This window comes from Sinohyriopsis cumingii, chromosome 6, assembly GCF_028554795.1.
Source record: "Sinohyriopsis cumingii isolate HCF-2022 chromosome 6, ASM2855479v2, whole genome shotgun sequence".
Lineage (NCBI taxonomy): Eukaryota > Metazoa > Mollusca > Bivalvia > Unionida > Unionidae > Sinohyriopsis > Sinohyriopsis cumingii.
In genome coordinates, this window is record NC_142966.1 from 2,601,677 (window position 1) to 2,608,117 (window position 6,441).

General features: G+C 35.8%; 1 protein-coding gene across 2 annotated transcripts in view; it reads right to left on the reverse strand.

Annotated features, from left to right (window-relative positions):
- LOC149796276 (F-box/WD repeat-containing protein 7-like) overlaps positions 1–5,826 on the reverse strand; it is a 91,309-nt gene extending 85,483 nt beyond the window's left edge. The window contains exon 1 of one of the 2 annotated variants that reach the window (XM_089960915.1): positions 5,742–5,826. The gene's annotated coding sequence lies outside the window, so the exon portion shown is untranslated. Of the gene's footprint in view, positions 1–5,640 lie in introns of both variants that reach the window. The other variant, XM_089960913.1, reaches the window with a different exon arrangement.
- Between the last annotated feature and the right edge of the window lie 615 nt (positions 5,827–6,441).

Below are 6,441 nucleotides of genomic sequence, written 5' to 3' on the forward strand. Positions count from 1 at the left end.
TTCGAGTTATGAATGAATATTGTATATTTGGTATATAAATTGAACAAAGATTATTTTATACTTCAGTTTTAAAGATCAGACCAGCATTCAGTGTAAAACAGGTTTGGTTTTCAGCGTCCTCACATAGGTCACATATCAGTGTACTGTATTTCCATCTTTCCCAACATTTTTAATCCATGGAAATTTGCCTTTTCACTCCTACTTAAATTTTGCTACACTTTTAGGACATGTATTCTCCTATCCCTGAGTACCGTTACTAACTTTCTGTTTTTTGTTTGTTTAATCTGTGGACTGGAATGAACATCACTACAGAAAAGTTATATATGTCATGTGTGTGTTCAGTACAAAATATTAGCAACAGGTGTCATTTCTTAAAATTTGATTATGCATACCCTTAATTGGCCATTATTCACTTTATTTGGATCATCCTAAATTCATATTCCTTTGGAAGGTCATTAATTACATGCAGCGATTAACACATAACACAAAGCACAGTGTTACATGGACATTTATGCACAAAGTCAACCTAATGGTGTGATCCAGTACAAATTGGATTGAATGTTGTGCACTGTGATGTCACAATGAAAGCTAACAATGCAAGATGAAAAGAGATTTTGTACTACCCTACACTGTGACAATTTGACCTCACATGCTCTTTTCTTCACCCATTTTAGTACCCAACCCGGCAGCAAAAGTCCACAGCAGTCAAAACATTTTGTCTGGAAGTTTATTGATGACAGCCATGATGCAAAGTATTCAATAATCAAGAATGAATAGACTGTTTAAAATGGCATTTAGCAGTTCACAAATACACCTAAGAAAATTATTCCATCTCATTATTCAATCTTGAGTAGTTCCAACACAGGAAATAAATTCCCAAGCGTAAAGTCCAGTAAATCTGTATTGAATGATACATTAAATAAAACATAATTAAATTTTGTTCACTGACACCTGGCTTCAAGAGCTGCTATATTTGTCAGTTTCTTCAGTGTGATTATAATTTGATGGGCAATCAAAACAATGGTAAGATTTGATCAAAAGTTAATACAATCAAGCCATAAGTTATTCCCTCTTCCTCTATCATTAACGTCAAAGATGATCTGAAAACAATCTAACATTGATTCACTAATTTTGAGCCAATTTGGCCATGCCCTCCCAAGTCTATATAAAATATATTGAGACTAAGGGCCATGAAGTCTCAGAGACGTCCCACAAGTCAGTCCATGCACTAGATAAGGAAATAAAAATTCAACCAAAGGAGGTATTTAAAATCAACAGCAATAAATGTACTTTGTTATGATCACAGCCTTAAACTAAGTAACAGATAGAAGCAAAACCAACAAGTTTTGCAAAACTTAACAAATAACTGAATTTAAAGTTAAAAAATGAAAATTTAAGAAGAAACTAGTGTTGTGAATTCTATCAAAAATAATCTGAAAATGTTTTATCACAAGTCCAAAAGAAAAGAGCATTCCAAATAAATGCCAGGTCTTGAATGTGCTGATGTACCAATAACCACATGACATATTTCACAATACATCCCCACATAACATATGTCTCAATACTCAATCATACCAATGGAAAACTATCCCAAACTGTACATAGGTTCATTATCAAGGTTGTAAACAACCCATTTCTAGCATTACTATCCCAAAATAGAATCTACAAACATGAACAAAAATTAGCTATGTAATGTGTTGTTCATAAATGATCACTACAATCTACAACCATGGATAAAAACTAAACACACAATATAGATATACATAACAACATACCATTCTGCATCTTGAATTTCATCAGGCTGTACTTTATTAGTTTTTTTCTTGCTACCGTAATCACAATAACATGCATTCCAAACCAGATCCACATTACAGTACTGCAATCTACAGTTCATTTCAAACAGAAATCACATTCCAATTAAGAATTTTATGCACTCCAAAACTATATTCCCTAACAAACAATATCTTTTTGAGAATTCCAAATAATGGAATTTGATATTTTTACCTCAATATGACTGCCAAGCGATCAATGACAAAACAAAACCACATGTTTGGATAAATAATAAGGAATTGACACAGCTAATAATTCCAGTCCACTGAAACTAGTTAAACTGAACTTGCTGGATGGATAAAAAAACAAAATTCCCATTTCAGACCAAATGGAAATGCTGAGAAATGAGAATTTAAAAAAATAAATAAATGACTGAGTGTGCAGTATGCTACCAATTTTAAAGGTCACGGGGGGCGGATGGGTGATATATGTTGTTGTTGTTGTTGTTGGGTTTAACGCCATTTTTCAGCACATGATAGGCTATGCATGGCAGCCAGTATTAATGGTGGAGGAAGAACCCTGGAAAACCCCGGGAAGAACCACCGACCCACGAGAAGCTACTGGCAAGCTTTCTCACATACCCACATTGGCCGAATCCTAGACTCGAACCCACACAGACAGAGGTGAGATGGCAGTGATCCGTAACGGAGAGAGCTTTAGACCACTTGGCCACTCGGGGCCCCGGGTGATATATGTGAATGAATACTAGGTGTATTTGCTTAACTACACTTGTGTATTTACTTTGGAATCTAGCCAAAATTCAAGACATTCAATGACAAGCAAATGCCCAAAGAACAAAATAATGATTCACTAGTTTCATAATTCTATCATCTAACTAAATGATTTTATTTTACACAAACCACAGGGGCCCCGAGTGGCCGAGTGGTCTTGTTGTTGTTGTAGGGTTTAACGCCATTTTTCAGCACATGATAGGCTATACATGGCGGCCAGTATTAATGGTGGAGGAAGAACCCGGGAAAACACCGGAAAGAACCACCGACCCTCGAGAAACTACTGGCAAGCTTTCTCACATAACCACATTGGCTGAATCCGAGACTCGAACCTACGCAGACAGAGGTGAGATGGCAGTGATCCGTAACGGAGAGCGCTTTAGACCACTCGGCCACTCGGGGCCCCGCCAAGTGGTCTAAAGCGCTCTCAGTTACGGATCACTGCCATCTCACCTCTGTCTGCGTGGGTTCGAGTCTTGGATTCAGCTAATGAGGGTATGTGAAAAAGATTGCCAGTAGCTTCTCGTGGGTCGGTGGTTCTTTCCGGGGTTTTCCCGGGTTCTTCCTCCACCATTAATGCTAGCCGCCATCTATAGCCTATCGTGTGCTGAAAAATGGCGTTAAACCCTACAACAACAACAACAACACAAACCACAGTAATGCAGCACTGGAACTGTACTGGTCACTGTTACAACAATTTTGACATGACCCCTAAAATTGTGCATTGAGCATGTGCACTGGTATTTAAATCATATTGGTCACAAGATGTTAAGATGAGCAATGCAAACTTTACAGCCACACATTTGAGGGGGCTTAATTCAAAAGAAAATCGATCTTGTTTGCTGTCAAATTTATGTCAACTTCTAAAAGCTACAAACTTTTAAACTACTTCATCTAGTAGCAACTGATGGACAATTTATACATAATTGCAATGGCAGTAGCTGGTACAGGAAAGAAACATTTCCATTGGTCAGAATGTTACCACGTGATCAAAATGAATTGCATTCATTTCTGTATGAACTGTAAGAACTACTTTTCCACTTCTATAAATAGAGTCACATGTACAGCATAAGATAAACACTGCCAGTGAAGGCAGACATGAAGTAAGCATTCAAGGAAAACAACATTCTTGCATATTTTTTTTAAAAAATTGAATAAATTTGGCTTCTATTGGTTGAAGGACTGGTATTATGATGACCTTATTACAATCAAGCAGGACAATCCCAAGTGCTATATATAGCTATGTAACAGAAAAAACCCAAACATGTATTACTACGCTCAATTAAGAGTTTTATTTTTTAATGATGCAAACAAAATAACATTAGCGAATAACTGAAATTTCAATTATAAGAGTTTAACGTTTTTTCTGAGTTTATCGTGGTATAAACTGTCAGTTGACTTCTCACACAGCTTACATAACGTCCTTTGGGCATTATTTGCTGTGTGAATCAGCAACTGACAGTTTATACCACGATAAACTCAGAAAAAAACGTTAAACTCTTACATATTTGTAATGACAAGAATGCAATCTAGGTACTATAATCATAAAAAAATTAAAGACAATGTATAGTTTCTGCTATGATCGTTAGAAGTCACATGTAAGGCATAAAGCCAAAATCAATGGTGAATGACCAAGGGTGCTTAATTGTTAATCTAATTATCAACAGAAACAAAAATAGTCTGGGCTTCCAAAACAAGTGAAAAAAGAGAAAAACATTGCCTAAAAATGTATGATGAAGGTTCCAAAATTAATCATATCAATGCACAGGATTGCCATTGTTGCTGTACCAAGAAAAAAAGGGAGAAAACCATGTACAAGAAAAAGAAAGATTAACGAGCAGACAAGGGCTGCAGAAATTTGAGAGACAGACAAACGTGTTGGAAATTCGACACTGGGAGAACGATAAATGTTTTTTAAAAATCAAAACTGTAATCAGCTGTAAAGATATGCTAAATAATAATAATAATAATCATAATAATACATACTATTTGTTATTATTGTTATTAATAGCATTACAGATTTTACTTATTAAAAGATTATTTATCATTTTCTAGATTTTGTATTTGACATTTCTGTCTCTGTCTCTCAAAATTCTGCTGTAATGGCTAGACCTAAATGCAGTTCTTTCCCCAGCATTAATCAGTTCTGTGTGATATACTCCTCGCTAGGTTTCCAGCATTTTTCTTGACTTGGGGTGGTGCTCTCCATTCCACACATGCATCAGCAATTTAAAAATAAGGTCATTAATTGATGTATAAATAGGTGTTCTGTTCTGACATAGATTATTACTAAAAAGTGAGTGTTCTGAAGGATTTAATGCCATAGGTCAAAAGAAGAGGGATTTTAGTTTCCATCATCATACCAAGGTCAGTCGAAATAAATTTATTAGTTGCTAGTGAGCGCCCGATAGTAAGAACTCATGGGAAGTTAAAACAGCATAAAACTTCAGTATAGAATACGTCCCAACGACATTGGTCTCTGCTGTCAGAAAGATTAAAAAAATGCGGAGACCTACTTGTTGGTATAGTGTATCATAAAGGGGGTGGGGCATACATTTTTGTTCTGCTCAGTAGTTACACATTTTAAAAAATCATTAGTTATCCCATACTACACAAATGAACATTTTCATTCTCTGATTATAATGAATATATTTCCTTTGTTCTGGTAATTTCATTTTTACCCCTTGTGCAGTTTTTCTTGGTGACAAAACTACATAACATGCAGGAACTCGTTATTTTGCTTATTTCGCGGGGGTATTATGCTGTATAGTCTCCCATTTGCAATGTCTGTAACATGTAAATAATGTTCATTTATAATTAATAAAGAAATGTATTATTCGCGGAAACATTAATTCCCTAGTACAGTACACAGTAGGGGTTTTAAAATAGGGTTGGTTGTTCGTCTATTCGACTATATGTTTCCGTTTGTACACTGTCGTTAAAACTGCTTTGGTGCTGACTACGTTAACGATTCACATTCGTAAGTTTTCACAAGGTTCGGTGAATTGAATTAAGCGCTGCCTAGAAGATAAAAGATAGACTCGAGAACAAAGCACACCAAATGACAGATGGAAATTACCACATTTTCCAGAATTAATAAGCCATCCTTTCAGCCATCTATTCCAACACCATATTTAGTGTCTGTCTATAATATTAAATCTTGAATATAAACGCAAATACCGAATATTCTAGATTTCGCCTGCTTTTTTCCATTCAGCCAACTTGTCAGTCGCCATTTTCACGCCCGGAGAACAACGGACGTAGACGATCGTTTCCGCTTTTGAAAGGGAGACAACAAGACAAGAAACCCAGTGACAAAGACCTCCCGCTTATTTTTATTCTTTTTTTTTTCTGTCATAACAAAAAGAATGGAACGAATTGAATAGGGAATTAAATACATACACTTTGAATATAATTAGCTTAGAATTATAAAAGATCAGATAATTTTGAAACAAACTTGTATCATCATGTTCGTCAAACACGAGTTACAAAGAGTCAATAGAATTCTAAGCTCTGCTTGGTTTCTGATAATCGATATGTTCTGAATTTCAAATGATTCTTTCTTTGTAAGAAACGTACGGTTGGAGGGAGGGATTTAATATTATTATTATTATTATTATTATTATCTTCTGAGAAATCAAGGCTTCATTATCGAGTACGTTACAGTAGGATAAGGGGACGGTTGGTTTATTTGTTTCTGTCGGTTTAACGTCATCTATTCAGCATATCTTCTTCCAGTAATGTGCTGGGTTACTCTGGAACATACTAGCACATGGTGTAAACAATGTACATGTGATGGGAGTGCAGAAACAACCAGGTGAAATATATCCCTGGTCTGGAGATAAGCGATCCCCGTGCCAACGCCTGCTCTGAAAGTATC